Consider the following 14,054-nt stretch of genomic DNA (forward strand, 5'->3'; position numbering starts at 1 on the left):
TTCAGAAAGCTCTTTTTTGCCCCCAAGCATTAATGCATAACTTTAATGTTCTTCTAGACGCAACTATAAGAAAAATAACTTTTTTTGTTACATTGCTGTTGGACAATGGTACACTTTCAATATCAAAGAAGTGTAAAATCACCTGTAACTAGAAAGTCAGTGTGTGAATACAGAAATCTTACATTTTATAAGCTAATAACACAGAATTCATAACATAAATAGTAACAATTGTCAATAAAACTTTTCCTGACAATTAACATATAGCTTGTTTTTACCTTGAACCCTCAGGCCCTTCAGACTGTTGTAAATGCCAGGAAATGTCCTCCTCATTTCTTAAAAGATAAGCGTAGTTTGCAACATGAAACTTGTAAACAGCTCATTCCTGACAAATTGGATGTCATGTTTTGTTCAGCCAAATTGCATTTCTTGGATCATGCAGCGTTTATGACATATTTTAGACCACACTACTCCATGCATACAGGAGCCTTAACCTCTATAATTATACGCTAATAAAAACAAGAACTGCAGAATGTTTACATCTTTGCTCAACCGTATGTCTTTAGAAAGAAAACAAAAATTCCAGAAGTTCATCTGTCATGCATATTCATAGATTATTCCTGAGTGTACTTGAATAAGCAAGCACTTTTCAATTCAAGCTACTGTGCTTTATGTAGTTGTACTTGAAAGAGCAGTTCTAAAATGTTAACCATAGCACTTCTGTTTGTTGTATAAATAACAGGTTGTAGAGAGTTATCAGATGAAATAGGTTATAAATCTCAACGTAAAAGAGCTGTTATGATTTCACGTGCAGGTCTGAGCCTTAAACCCAATATGCCTTTTCTGCACAGGGCAAAGACTTTCTCAACAATGGCTGACAACACATAAAAGATGAAGAGAAATGTGGCAGCCTTTAGTCCATGCTTCATCAACGTATAGTTTTATTCAGGATTCCCATATGATTTATTTGGCTCTTCAATGAGGTGTGCATTTTCCAGGGATAATCCAAGTATGTAAATACATGTGCCCCGATGCTATGGAAGCATTCAAATAGGCTCATGGTGGGAGCTTTAGAAATGCATGTAATAACAACACATTTTCTTGTGGTTTTGCAAGAGACTTATAGGAGCTGCCATGAACCTTTCACAAGCGGTCAACACAAATTTGGCCAGGCTGATGTTCTCATTTGATTGCCACAGCTTGCGTTTTGACTGTTCTGTTAGCAGATGCTTGAGTTGCAGGTACTAGCCAACACCTTCAAGTGAAGGCTTGAAGGCAGCTGAGAGAGCTGTATGAAAGGGCTTTGCTCCCCAGGCCAAGCACCTGCAGCCTTTACCTCCAAGCAGACGTGAGCAGCAAGTGGCACAGCACACCAGCATTTCAGCTTATGTGTCCTAGAAAAGCTCATAGGCTTCATATGCAGGTACATCAAAGAAAACAGACCGGTGCACCGCGGTAGGAGGGGTCCGTCCCTGGATCTGCACGCCCTGTGGCTGCATGACTGGCCATGCCTGCCTGCCTTGTGCTTGCCACTGCGTCTCACCCTTGCCAGTACGCCCTGTTCCTGCTTCAACCATCCCTACCTGCATGCCCTATCCCTGCCTGCACGACCCATCCCCTCCCCTGTGCCCCGTCCGTGCCTGCCTCACCCTGGAAGGACCACCCCTGCCTGCATGCCCCGTGCCTGCCTGCGGGCCCCATCCCTCCCCGAACACCGCATCCTCGCCCGCACGCCGTCTCTGCCTGCGCGCTCCGTCCCCGCCCGTGCGCTCTCTCCTTGCCTCAGCGCCCCGTCCCTGCGCGCCCCGTCCCGCCCCGGGCGCCCGTCTCTGCAGGGCCCACGCCTGCCTGCGCGCCGCGCACCCTCCGCGGTGCCCGCCCGGTCCGAGCCCGGGGGGAGCCTCGGGGGAGGCGGCGGCGGCGGCGGCGGGCGGGGGCGGACCGGCAGCGGCGGCGGCTCCCCGCCTCCCTCCCCGCCGTCCGGCAGCGGGGGGCCGCGCCCCCGCGCACCTCCCTGCCCTGCGGGGCCCGGAGGCGCCGCGCACCCCGCGCCGCTCGCAGAGGCGCGCAGGGGCGGCCGTGAGGCGGGCGCGGAGCGGCGGAGCGGGCGGCCCCCGGTGCACCACGCCGGAGCGCCGCGGGAGCAGGATGGCCGCGGCGGCGGGGCAGCGCCGGGGCACTGCCGCCGCCCTGCTCGCCCTCGCCCTGGGGCTCCTCGCCGCCGCGCAGGTAAGGGGGTCCGGGGGCTCGCCCGCCTCCCCGGGGGGCAGCGCCGGGCCGGGGCTCCCCTGCTCCGGGCTGGGTGGGGGGCGCGGCGGCGGGAGCTCCGCGGGGCGCGGCGGCGCGCTCCGCACCTGCGGGCGCCGGGATGCTCCCGTCCCCGCGGTGGGGGAGCGCTGCCCCGGCCGGCGGCGGGGCTCCTCCTCAGCCGGCAGGTAGCTGCCGCGGCTGCCCGCGGCCGCTGCCCTGCGGGGAGGGCTGGCGGGAGGCTCTGCCTGCAGCTGTGTTTGCCGAGCGGACGTCTCCGGGAGTCTGCGCCAGGCTGGTTTTACAGCTCTCTGGAAGGGAGGATGGGAGTGTCTTTATTAGAAAAGTTACGGTACTGCCGAGCTTTGCCGAGTGTCGGGGGGTGAGGTTCTCAGTCTCCTTCGAGGGGGGAAATACTCTCCAAGGTGCAGAGCAACTTTGGAAGTCCGCCGCCTGCGATTCTCAGACGGGAATTTCGTTCTGAAAGCAGAGCGCTGAGCTGGGCCGTGTCACTGCATTTCCCTTGGGTGTAGTTTACATCCTCTAACATGCTCTACAGGTAGTTTGCTTTGCTTAGTCATCAATTTGCCATTGCCCAGCTTTTATTTCAGACTCGAGCCGAGGCAAAAAAGAAAGGGAAAAAAAAGGAAAAAACGAAAAAGAAAAATAGCCTTTCTGATGATGCCCCAGTCAGCCCTCTGGAGACAATAAATGAACTCACTTTCAGCTTTGTATGTGCCCTAAAGAAAAGCAAGTGTGAACATGGCTCTCCTAAATCATTCGCATTTGCTTTTGTTCTTAAATTTCGAAGATGAGTTTTAAATCAGTAGTAGCACATTTGCAGTAAAGATGATGATCTTTTTGTGTTTAGGGCATTACCTTAATTTAACCCTCTCAAGAAAAAAAAATACTTAAGAATTAAAAAAAAAGTACAGGGTCACTTGAAATAAACTTAGGAACATTATTGTCTGTATAACTTCAGGCTGCTGCTGAACGGGACATTTCTGGTCTTCTCCTGTGCTCCTGACCATGTATTTTCTCCTCCCTTGAACCTCTGTGGTAACTGTACATCCACGAGCAGGTTAGCCTAGTGATCTGAGTAAAGTTCTTAATTTTGATAGAGCAACTTTTGTGTTAGATTACTTTGCCTTCTGTTGTTGAACCACTTATGGATCCCAGGCAAAAGAGATGATTCAAAAGCACAGTGAGGGGCCGTGGAGCATGAGGTTTGATGCCAACCTACACCTGCAGGCCTGTGATCAGGACTGGATCATGACTGTTTACTGGAAAAGTGGTTGACAAAAGGCTGCAGGGTGCATTGGTAGCACTGATGTGCTGCGGGAGTGCACAGACTGGCCCATAGAGACCAATGTCTAATGAGATCTGGTATCTCTTTCTCATAAAAGCGACTAGAGCCATAATAACTGTGATCCTGCAGTGGAAATCTCATCTGTCACATCCTTTAACCCTGCCACCAACTCTGGTCCCAAGACTGAGATTGAGCTGATCTCCCCTGGCACTCAGCTCCGTCCCTGCTTATCCTGGCCCTGTGCACCTGCTTGCCCTCTTTCTTGCAAGCAGCTCCTCTTTGTGGGGAATTAAAATAGCTCCTTACTTCTTTTTTACAGGCAAATACAGAATATTCAGGCTTACTTTTGAAAAAGTGTGGAGCGAGTGAGATGCAGTGCAGTGGCTTGGGAGCTGGAACAGACAGGCAGTTTAGTTTCCTTTGGCTTTTATGCTGGATTCTGAGTTACATGAATTTCATTTTACAGTTACTGAGATAGTGTTACTCTTGAAATAGCAGAGCTTGGCGCTGCCTCCTGCCTCTAGTCTCAAATTTACACAGTGATAGTGTGAATAAAATCAGTTGTCCTCATGGACAGCAATTTCCTATGGCCAAGAGCATAATCAGCCCGGGAAACCTCCTGTTGTTTTTCTAGCATTTGTAATGTGAGATAGTAGAATAAGTGGCAATTACAGTTATGCTTTACTAAGCAGTCACAGGTATGTGCATGTATCACATAGAAGATATTAAAACTGACTGTAATTCTGTAATGCTGAATTGTATTAATCTAAATTTTAGATTAAATTAAGATGAAAAGTGATTGTTTTCACGTACTAAGCATGACCATGAATTTAGGATGTGGATGATATTGCCATACCAATATTATGATAAAAAGGAGCATACAAAACCTTTTGCCTTTTTTTGAAAGGAGAACTAAACTGAGTCTTCAGACTGTGTGTTGTTATTACTATTTTATAAGTCTTTCAGGAACTAGACCAAATTGGATCTTTTAATTATTAATAAATAGGATCTATTAATAATTGCAGGTCTGAACTCTATTTTCAAGCTGTATTTTGGAATTAAGTGCTAGTTTGCTGGGGATGACGTGTTCCTACTGCACCCTCAATTTCAGTGTTCCTGTGGAATTTCAATTTCCTCTTCTTTTTGCATCGTTTTGACAGGGAATGACTATCACCATTTTTTATAATTTTGTCCTCCTTTAGGTCTATTAACCAATATGTTGGGTGTTAGTGGAACTTCTTAGAGTGGTTCTTCTCACAGTGATGTTTTTTTTTAATTTGCTGTTGCAAATTTAAAAAATGTGGAAGAGATTATAGTAGACACCCCAACCAAAGAACCTAACCTAGCTTTTTTACTTTCATTGTGACATAATAGTTATTGTAGTAGACTCAGCTTTCAGGTCTGCTTCAGACTTCATGTCTGAGCTTCGTGGGTAAGTGCAGGCATGTGTTTTATGAGCTGACTGGATATGAGCAGGTTTAGGTCTGGAAGGGGTATAAGGAAATATAGACCATTGGTAAATTGAATTTTCATGCTTGTCATTGTACTGCTAGACTTTTTGTGCCTCATATTTGCTATATCCTATTCTATTTTTATATTTAAATAGTGTGGTTGCTACAGTGTTCCCTTTTTTATGTCCATAACACATGTTACAGGGTGGGAGGGAGTGAGGTGGGGCTATTTTGTATATTAGGAAATAGTTCATATGGAGAAGAAAGCATTCTTCTAAAATACTTGCACGTAGTGACATTATAGTAAATTATATTAAGCTTCTACCTTTATTTTTTCTCAAATAAGATACTTACCAAGGAAAAAAACACTGAGTTTTGTCCCACTGTCCAGAGAAGACTATAATTTTCTCTTCTATTGAATAAAGTCGGAAACAAATCCAGTCAATGCTACTGAAAATAGGAATACACTCACAATCCCTACATTTGAATAACTGACCATGCTACAGTTAGAAGGTCAAAATACTTCAGTCTGGAAGCATTTTAGATGAGACTGTAGGAAAAAATGAGATGAGGACAAAATATTAGAATACAAGTAGTGAACTCATAGTCAGTCAGCACTGAAATATCACCATGCCCCTACTTGTTTCATGTAGAATCATCTTGAAAACAGTTTGTACCCATCAAAATAATTTTGTAGTGTGTTTCTTATGGATCTTGGTAGTATTATGACCAAAATTATATTGACGAAAATAATTATAGCTGGTCATGTTAGAGTGGAGCAAACGTGAAGAAATTTCAGCTTGTTGTGGAAGGCTTAAATAAACTTCTCTAATGATTGGACTTGTCTTTTGAGCTTTGTAGTAGATAAAATGGATTCTTGGTTATACTGTCAGCTGAAGGTATATTCTGTTTGCATCATCACGTCTCATATCATTGAAGTTCCTGTTGTTTCAGAAAGACTCCCTCTCCCTTTCCAATTAGAATCACAGAATCACAGACTGCTTCAGGTTGGCAGGGACCTCTGGAGGTCATCTTGTCCAATCGCCCCTGCTGAAGCAGGGTCACCTAGAGCCAGTTGCCCAGGAATATGTCCAGATGGCTTTTGAATATCTTCAGGGATGGAGACCCCACCATTTCTCTGGGCAGCCTGTCTCCTCACAGGAAAGAAGTGTTTCCTGATGTTCAGAGGGCACCTTCTGTGTTCCAGTCTGCACCCATTGCCTCTTGTCCTGTCGCTGGGCTCCACTGAAAAGAACCTGGCTCCATCTTCTTTGCACCCTCCCTTCAGGTATTTATATACATTAGTAAGATCCCCCCTAAGCCTGCTTTTCTCCAGGCTGAACAGTCCCTCTCAGCCTTTTGTCACAGCAGAGATGCTCCAGTTTCTTCATGATCTTAGTGGCCCTTCGTTGGGCTCTCTGCAGTATGTCCATGTCTCTCTTGTACTTGGGACCCCAGAACCGCAGACAGAACTCCAGGTGTGGCCTCATCAGTTCTGAGTAGAGGGGAAGGATCACCTCCCTCGACCTGCTGGCAGTACTTTGTCTAATGCGGCCCAGGACGTCATTTGCCTTCTTTACAGCAAGGGAACATTGCTGGCTCATGGTCAACTTTGTGTCTACCAGCTCTGCCCCTGCACCATCCTTTTCTGCAGAGCTGCTGTTTACTTACAGATTTGGTGAAGAGAAGACTTTGGGCTAGCTTTTTACCATGGTGGACACCTGAATTCAACCAAATGTTTTTAGCAGTTTCATGCAAAATTGTAGAGCCATTTCTGAGAATTCAAGTGTATGGGGAAAAATGTAATTTGAAGCAGTCCTAATGACCTTTCTTTCATGAAAGCTGTAAGCCCCCTTAGCTTCTCTGTGAAGAAGGGTTGAAAATTTAGCAAGAGGAAGGCCTTGCACTGGAGATGTCTATTGCTAGAATTGTGAAAGTGAGACTAAATTTGCTTAAGTTACTGGTCTCTGAGCATTCATAGCCTGCAGCTCACTAGAGATTTAGGCTGTCAGCATTTTCACACATTTTCACAGGTCCTATGTGAATGTGTGCATATGTCAGGGAAAGAAGCTGTACTTCCTCTTCTCCTGTTGCACCAGGCAAAGTCAGGTTATTCACAAACTGATATTACATCTGTATCCTACAGTCATGTTTTCATCTGGACATGCTGTGCAAAGGTGGGGTGAATGACGGATTTGTGAGATCCAAATGCAGATGAAACGAGCTGCAACAGGTCAAGAGATAAACACAGGGAATGGGAATATTTTAGCACTGGTCTGATGGTATATCTTCTGACAAGTTACATGATCCCTGACAATATTACTTGTTGCTCTCTTGTGTGACCCCAATAAACAACTCTTCTGTAATAGCTTTTGCCTCCTTAAGATGAAGGGAAAAGAGGGAATCAAACTATACTTTTATTGCATCTATCTGATTTGCAATCTTATCTTATTCTTCTTTTAGAGCTGTATGCCAGATTTCACCGATTTAAAAATATTGCCCTGTTCTTGAGTATTTCCAGCAATAATTGTGTTGATAATGCAATCATACAGTTAGGTACAGATATGGAATACTCTGTTATCTTATTCATGAGTGATGGCAGAATTTAGTGATGAACATATCCTTCAAAAAGTGGAGGTGTAATTTTTGATAATCTAGATTAGATTACTACTATCGTGTTCCAGTTTCATGTCCCTGTAAATTACTTCTCTTAATAACAATGTAACCTGTGCATTAACGTGCTTCTCTGTTCTTGGTGTGGAAGTTCACATTGGGTGCACGAAGTAGACACTACTAGAGCTTTATGGAAACATCAGAGGATATAAATTATTGCTGCTAGGTGTCCCAAGGATTAAGGAATTCTGTGTGGCTGTTAGATAAGCATATGTTTTGTATTAGGAGTTTTGAAAATCTTGGTTAGAAATTTAATCTTTTGCGTAGACTTTGAGGTCACTTAACATGAAAAAGGAAAAAAAAAAAAAATAGGACACTTCAATACTTTTACTTTCCAGTGCTGGCTTCTAAATCTTTTTTCCTACAAAATATAATAAAGTATGCCTTGCCTGTGATCAAAAAGATGATCAAACATGATGAAGTCTGCTCATGGGATGATGTATGGTGAGTAGACTAGCAAGTCATTAGATGGATTTAGCAATCACAGTATTCCCTCTATGCTTCTGTTCCCTTATTTTAAATCTTCCCATAATAGCTCAAGTACATGGGTACATGTTACCATTGTGCACCTTAAGGCACTTTGCACCCTAAAAATGCAGTTGTGTCCCAGCTGCAATGAAGATGTTTCTGTTTTAGTAAGTGATGTAACAGCAATGTAACATGTCGTTTACCAGGCTTGGTGAGTAATGTCATGTGCATCTGAGTCATGCCCCTATTAAGTTTAATTAAACTCTTTAGACCCTTCTCAGTCTTAAGGGTATGTATTTTGTATGCCTTTTGGGAGAAGTGTGCAGTCAGCATAATTGTTGAACATGTATGTGGAAGGAAAGTTACCAAGAGGGGGAGAAGTCGAAAGAAAAGAGACAATTCAAGGCCTTTGGAAAATATATTACGCGGAGCTGCACTAGGTACCTTGGAATAAATTGTGGGATGGATAGATCAGTAGTGTTGTTTGACACGCAGTTACATTTTCTACAAATAGGAGAAAAAGAGAAAGGAGAGAAAAAAAGAAATTGCATAATTTGGACTGAACATATGGGGAAATCAGATTATAACAATGAGTTCTGCTGGATAACAGAAAGCTTGAGTCTTTAAGCACGTTGTTCTACTGAGTGGACAAGAGCAGTATTATATGTGCTGCTTACACACCAGTTCGGGACTGGTGTGGGAATGGAGTGGGTGATCTAGCAGGACTGTCCCATCTCAGCCAGTAATATCCATCAGAGGAATTAAACAAAGCCTATTCTTGCATCCATGCTTCAGTTTGTTCACAGTCCTATATGGCTAGATGCCATAAATAATGACTGCATTACATCAGTCCCAGATATGGCTTGTGGAGTGTTGTTTGATACTGTTACTTTTGACTCAACCAAGTGTTTCCAGAATTTTCATCTGTACAAATATATTTTTTTAAACTGACCCCATATATGTCAGTTCTTTCAATGAGGCTTTTAATAATGGAAAAGTGGATTTATACAAAACTGCCAGTAATTGTTTAATTTAGTTTTGTTTTGACTTGCGGATTAAACAGGCATATGTATTGCATTGAATGGAAAGACCTACTTGTGGATTTTGACATAGTTATAATAATACTGCCACTCTCCGTGTAGCTCAGGTGGACTGCAAAAACTAGTTTGTCTTTGGACTGCACATGTTTTTTGATTCTGTGAGGAGCTGATATGAAGGAAAGACTTCATGTATAAGAATGACACTACTATGTAACATAATAGCCAAAAACTAGTCCTGTGTGGCTGCATGTTCTATTCTCTTTTATTTTATTTCTCTCAGTGCTTTTTTAGAGGAAATAGAGGGGAGCCAGACTCATCCTGGCTTACACTAACTCCCAAAGAAATGACTGACCAACTGCTGCACTGAAAAACACCCCTTCCTTTTTGCCATGGGCTTGGCTGAGCTATGTTGTGGTAGAAAAGGGAAAATGAAGAAGGGAAGATTTTTTTAACAGATGAATGACATTTCCAGCTTTCCTTTCAATTTCAGAAAATTTGATATTTAAGTGTTTAACATTTTTCAGTTGGCTGGAGAATTAAGGAGGCAGCAAAGGTCAGAGCTGAATATCTCAGTGATCATTTTGCTTAACTAATGTTTGGAAAAAAGGTGCATTTGTAAAACTTGTTTTTCGAGGAAAGAATAGTAATTCTTTGATTGTAATAGGCAGTGTCAGTAATTTCATAGCAATTTTCTATGGTAGACTGGTGCATAGAGTGGTGCATGGGACCATTTTGAAGTGAAACAATTTAATTTTTCTCTGAAGTTTTATTACAAAATTCTCCTTTTGATATCTGACATTTTAAACATACGTATGTTTCAATGAGAAAAAGCTGCCTTTGCAAAATCTCTCAAAGAAAAAAATGTGTGCCAATGTTAAAGAAATTAATTTCCAAATATTTTTTCTTTTTCCCCCTTACTTCTACCTGGGTTTCTGAATGCTCTTGCTACAGCCATGCTCCTGCTAAAAAGTGTATGTGTTGTGTGTTTGCAAGCTGGGTTGTAAGTGATCCCAGTGAACCTAGGAAATCAGTCATATGAATCAACTTAGTGTTTGCAGATTTGGAGACTGTGTCTAAACAGCCTTAGAAAGGCAACAAGACCTCTACATTTGGTATGTTCTTCCCCATAGCCTTTTACTTCTAACTTTTAACTCACAGATAATGGCACCGGATATTGCATCCAAAGGCTTATTATGAGCACTTGTCACTGAAGCATAATGCTTCACCTGTGATTTGTACAGTGACTTTTCAAATTCTGTTTAGTGAAAGACTGCTGTCAAGAGGTAAACTCTTGAAATCCACTTGCAGTTTAAATAAAACACCTACGAGTTTCTGTGCTGTACTGCAGTGATTAATTGAAGGCAGTGTTTACCCTGGAGGTGAGTGATTTTCAAACTTTGTATATAATCTTTTTTTTTTTAAGAGATACTTTTCAGGTATGACTCAGCATTATATTTAATGACCTGTCTACAGGTATGTTTTTGTAGCAACTGTCCTGTTTAGGGTTAAATTCTATGAGATGCTAACCAACCTTTGCTGAGTTTTTATGAAGAAGTATTTCAGAAGATTGAAGAGCAGTTGCTAGATGGGTCAGAACCTTTGGCTTTCATTGGAATATTTATGTTGGTATTTAGGTTCCTACTGAAGTTTGTTTTACGAGCAAGAGAGCTCTCTGTTTGCTTTTTAAATTCCATATTTTCATGTTGCGTAGTTCATAAAGGTTTAAGCATTTTCATTTGCTAACAATATGTACACATCCTATAGTCCCTTACAAGAATAAGCTGTTATTACAGTCCTGCACCTATACACCTGCATATGTGTATGTGGGGCAAAGGTAGAAGTCATTGAAAAAAGATCCCTTCTAAATTTGAAAGCTATTTGCTCTCATTACCTTATCATTCAATTACAGAGCGTAGAGAGAATATGTTTTAATGGATGATTTTGAATATGAATTACGCACTACCAAATGTGCTTAATTTGTAGTAAGCAAAACTAAGATACAGGAAAGAACTCTGTTTTTCTTTTAACCTAGAAGCTTGTGCTCTATTAATATTTTTATTAGAAAATATTTCTGTCATCTCTGTTCTGTATTCAGTCTCTGATACTTTTGGCAACAGTGTCATAACGTGGTTATGATGGAGCACTTACGAGTAAATGAGCATACTGAAACAAGGACTATGTAGTTTTGCGTTTTGAATCAAAGACCAGGAAATGGCTTTATCTTTCCATTGTTTTGTTTATTCAATTTTCCTGATTTAAAGCAGTTTGAAACAGTGTGGTTGTAGAATGTACGCGTCTTCAATGGCAAATTTTAAGCATATCTGCCCTGGGTTAATCGTAGTGAGGTTGTAGTGTAGAAAGGATTTATTATTTGATGACTGGCTTTTTCAAGGAGGTTGAGCATAGGGGTTACCTGACTGCCATTAACTTTTAATACAATTTGAAAACCTAACTTAATCTTCTTATTACAATAACTGAGGAATCTACTAGACACTGAACAGCCACACAGTGAAGAAAGGTTTTATCTGCTAGAAAAGACACATAAGGGAAAGAAACAGGAAAACTTGATGCTTGGTTGCTGTTCAGAGAAAGAAATACAACAGAATTCATCAGACAGGCAGTAGTTTCTGCACTTCCCTTGACTGACTGACCTGCGGTAGTCAGCGGATAGCAAGCTGAAAAGTGATGTGTGTAACATTTCAGATAGATAAAGTGACTGCACCCTGATAGTGGGAAAATGACCTTATTAGATGTGTATATGAATGTGAACTCTACAAAATCATTGGACTTGTCACTAAAAGACAATTTTGGGAAAGGATTTTAAAGCTACAGTTGAACATTTTTTAAAGAAATGTCTACTCATCAGAAGAAAATTCTTCTTAGGAAAAGCTTACTTCTAGAGCTTTTAGAAATTTTAGAAACTATTCTTATTTTTTTCTAGAAGTTTTATTTGTATCATGTTTGAAGTAAAAAAAAATTGACTTTGTCAGGATCAAAATTATTTTTTTCTGTAATTATCTGAAACTTTCTGCTTCATACCTGGTCAAAGTGGACCATTCTGAAATTAGTTTAACTAATGAAATCTGCAAGCTGTTCAGAGGGTTTTGACAAGGGGTGGGTGATGTTTGGCTGTTTGTTTTCTCTCCAGATTTATAGGACTTTTTGGGGCGTAGGGGTCTGTTTGTGATTTTTTTTTCATCTTCTTTTCTTTTTTCTTCTTAAACTGTAGCAAGAACGTTCCTGATATCTCAAATTTCTGTAAGAGAGGAACATGGATTTCTGGTCAGGCTTAAAATGCTAAAATTAACTTGCACCATGTCCTTATTTCCCTCTCTCCTGAAATTAAGGTGATGGAGCAGTCTTTGAACATGTTGGTGTAAATTAAATTTTTGCATTGAATCTGAAATATTTTTCAAGAAATCGTAACAGGGATCTGTATTTTTTTTTGTTGGCAGTGCTTTTAATTTTAATTTCCTTAAACTTATACCTCAACTTTCAAGAGAAATTTTTACCTAGAACAAGTTTTATTCAGTATGTCAACTGTAAAGCAGTAGTCTGGGGAGAATGAAAAGAGGCTTATATAGCATCAAAACTATCTTCAACTGTAATGAATAACTGTAGTTCCAGAGTCTTGCCACATGTCTAGCACTAGCATACTGCTGTTAATTGGTTGCTGATAAAAAGGAAGGAGAACTGATATTTTAACAAGATCCTTGAAATGTTCTGGGTTGCGGAACAATCCTTTTCCTGGTCTTGGAGACTGCATGTGTCAGATCACACGTAAAGAATTCTTGATGTTGGAGTTCAGTTAAAATGAGTATTTACTGGGTCCTTTTCAAACTGGTCTACTACCAAAAAAAATATTACAACTATAAGCTATGCCATTTATGTGACATCAGACCTCCAACAAGGTGAGAATACAGAGGAAGACCCAAGAGTTCATTAAAATAATTTGAAACGTTTATATGAGAATGATGAAAGAAATAACCTGTGCAGTAAAGGATGGGCTAGTTTTGTTTTAAAAGGAATATTCTTCTGTAGCTGATTCTATCCTTGATATAACTTGGCACTGTCAATACTAGGAGGAAAACAGGTGTATTTTAAAAGAATGTGTTAAAACCCTTATATGTGTACTTTATGCTAGTGGTTTGGAGTTAACTGCTGCCTATGTTGGATTTTACTGCTGATGTGATGTTGTATTTTTGAAAGCTTACCTCTCTCCTGTCTATACAAAGCCGAAGTGGTCTGTTTCCATATGAAACATTCATTGGACTTAGATGGTTCCATGCAGAGTTTCAGTGCTGGTCTGTGTCGCTTTTGTGCAGAACAGATTCTGGCTTTGTAAACCTGAGAGCTTGGATCTTCCTAGGCCCCCTTAAAAACTCAAGCCAAGATGAAAACACGGAAGAAGGCTAAGTATAAAGCTGCTCCACAGGTTTTTTATAAAAAGTATATTTAGACCCTTGTCAGGCTCCTGTAATATCCTTATGGGATTTTAACTATAATAGAACATGTTCTGAAACAGTGACCATAGCTACAGACAAAAGCTGACACAGCACAGGATCACTGTGGGCACATAGTATGATAAAATGCAATAGTTCATCAACCTATTCAAGAAAAAAAGACATAGTTATGTAGATTGTTAGTCAGCAGTCCATATGATCCAAAAATATTTCATCATGTAATGACCATTTTAAGATGCAGTAGAGTTGATTATCTGACCCCAGTTGTTAATAAAAGTGCAAGTACAAAAGTACTACTGGCATAGCTACTTACTGGCATAGCTACTGTTGTATTTTTTGGTTGGTTTGTTGGTGGTTTTTTTGTTTTGGAAAAGAGCTCTTGGGATTAATGCAGGAGTTAAAATAT

Source organism: Platalea leucorodia (genome assembly GCF_965183815.1).
Source record: "Platalea leucorodia genome assembly, chromosome: Z".
NCBI classification, from domain to species: Eukaryota; Metazoa; Chordata; class Aves; order Pelecaniformes; family Threskiornithidae; genus Platalea; species Platalea leucorodia.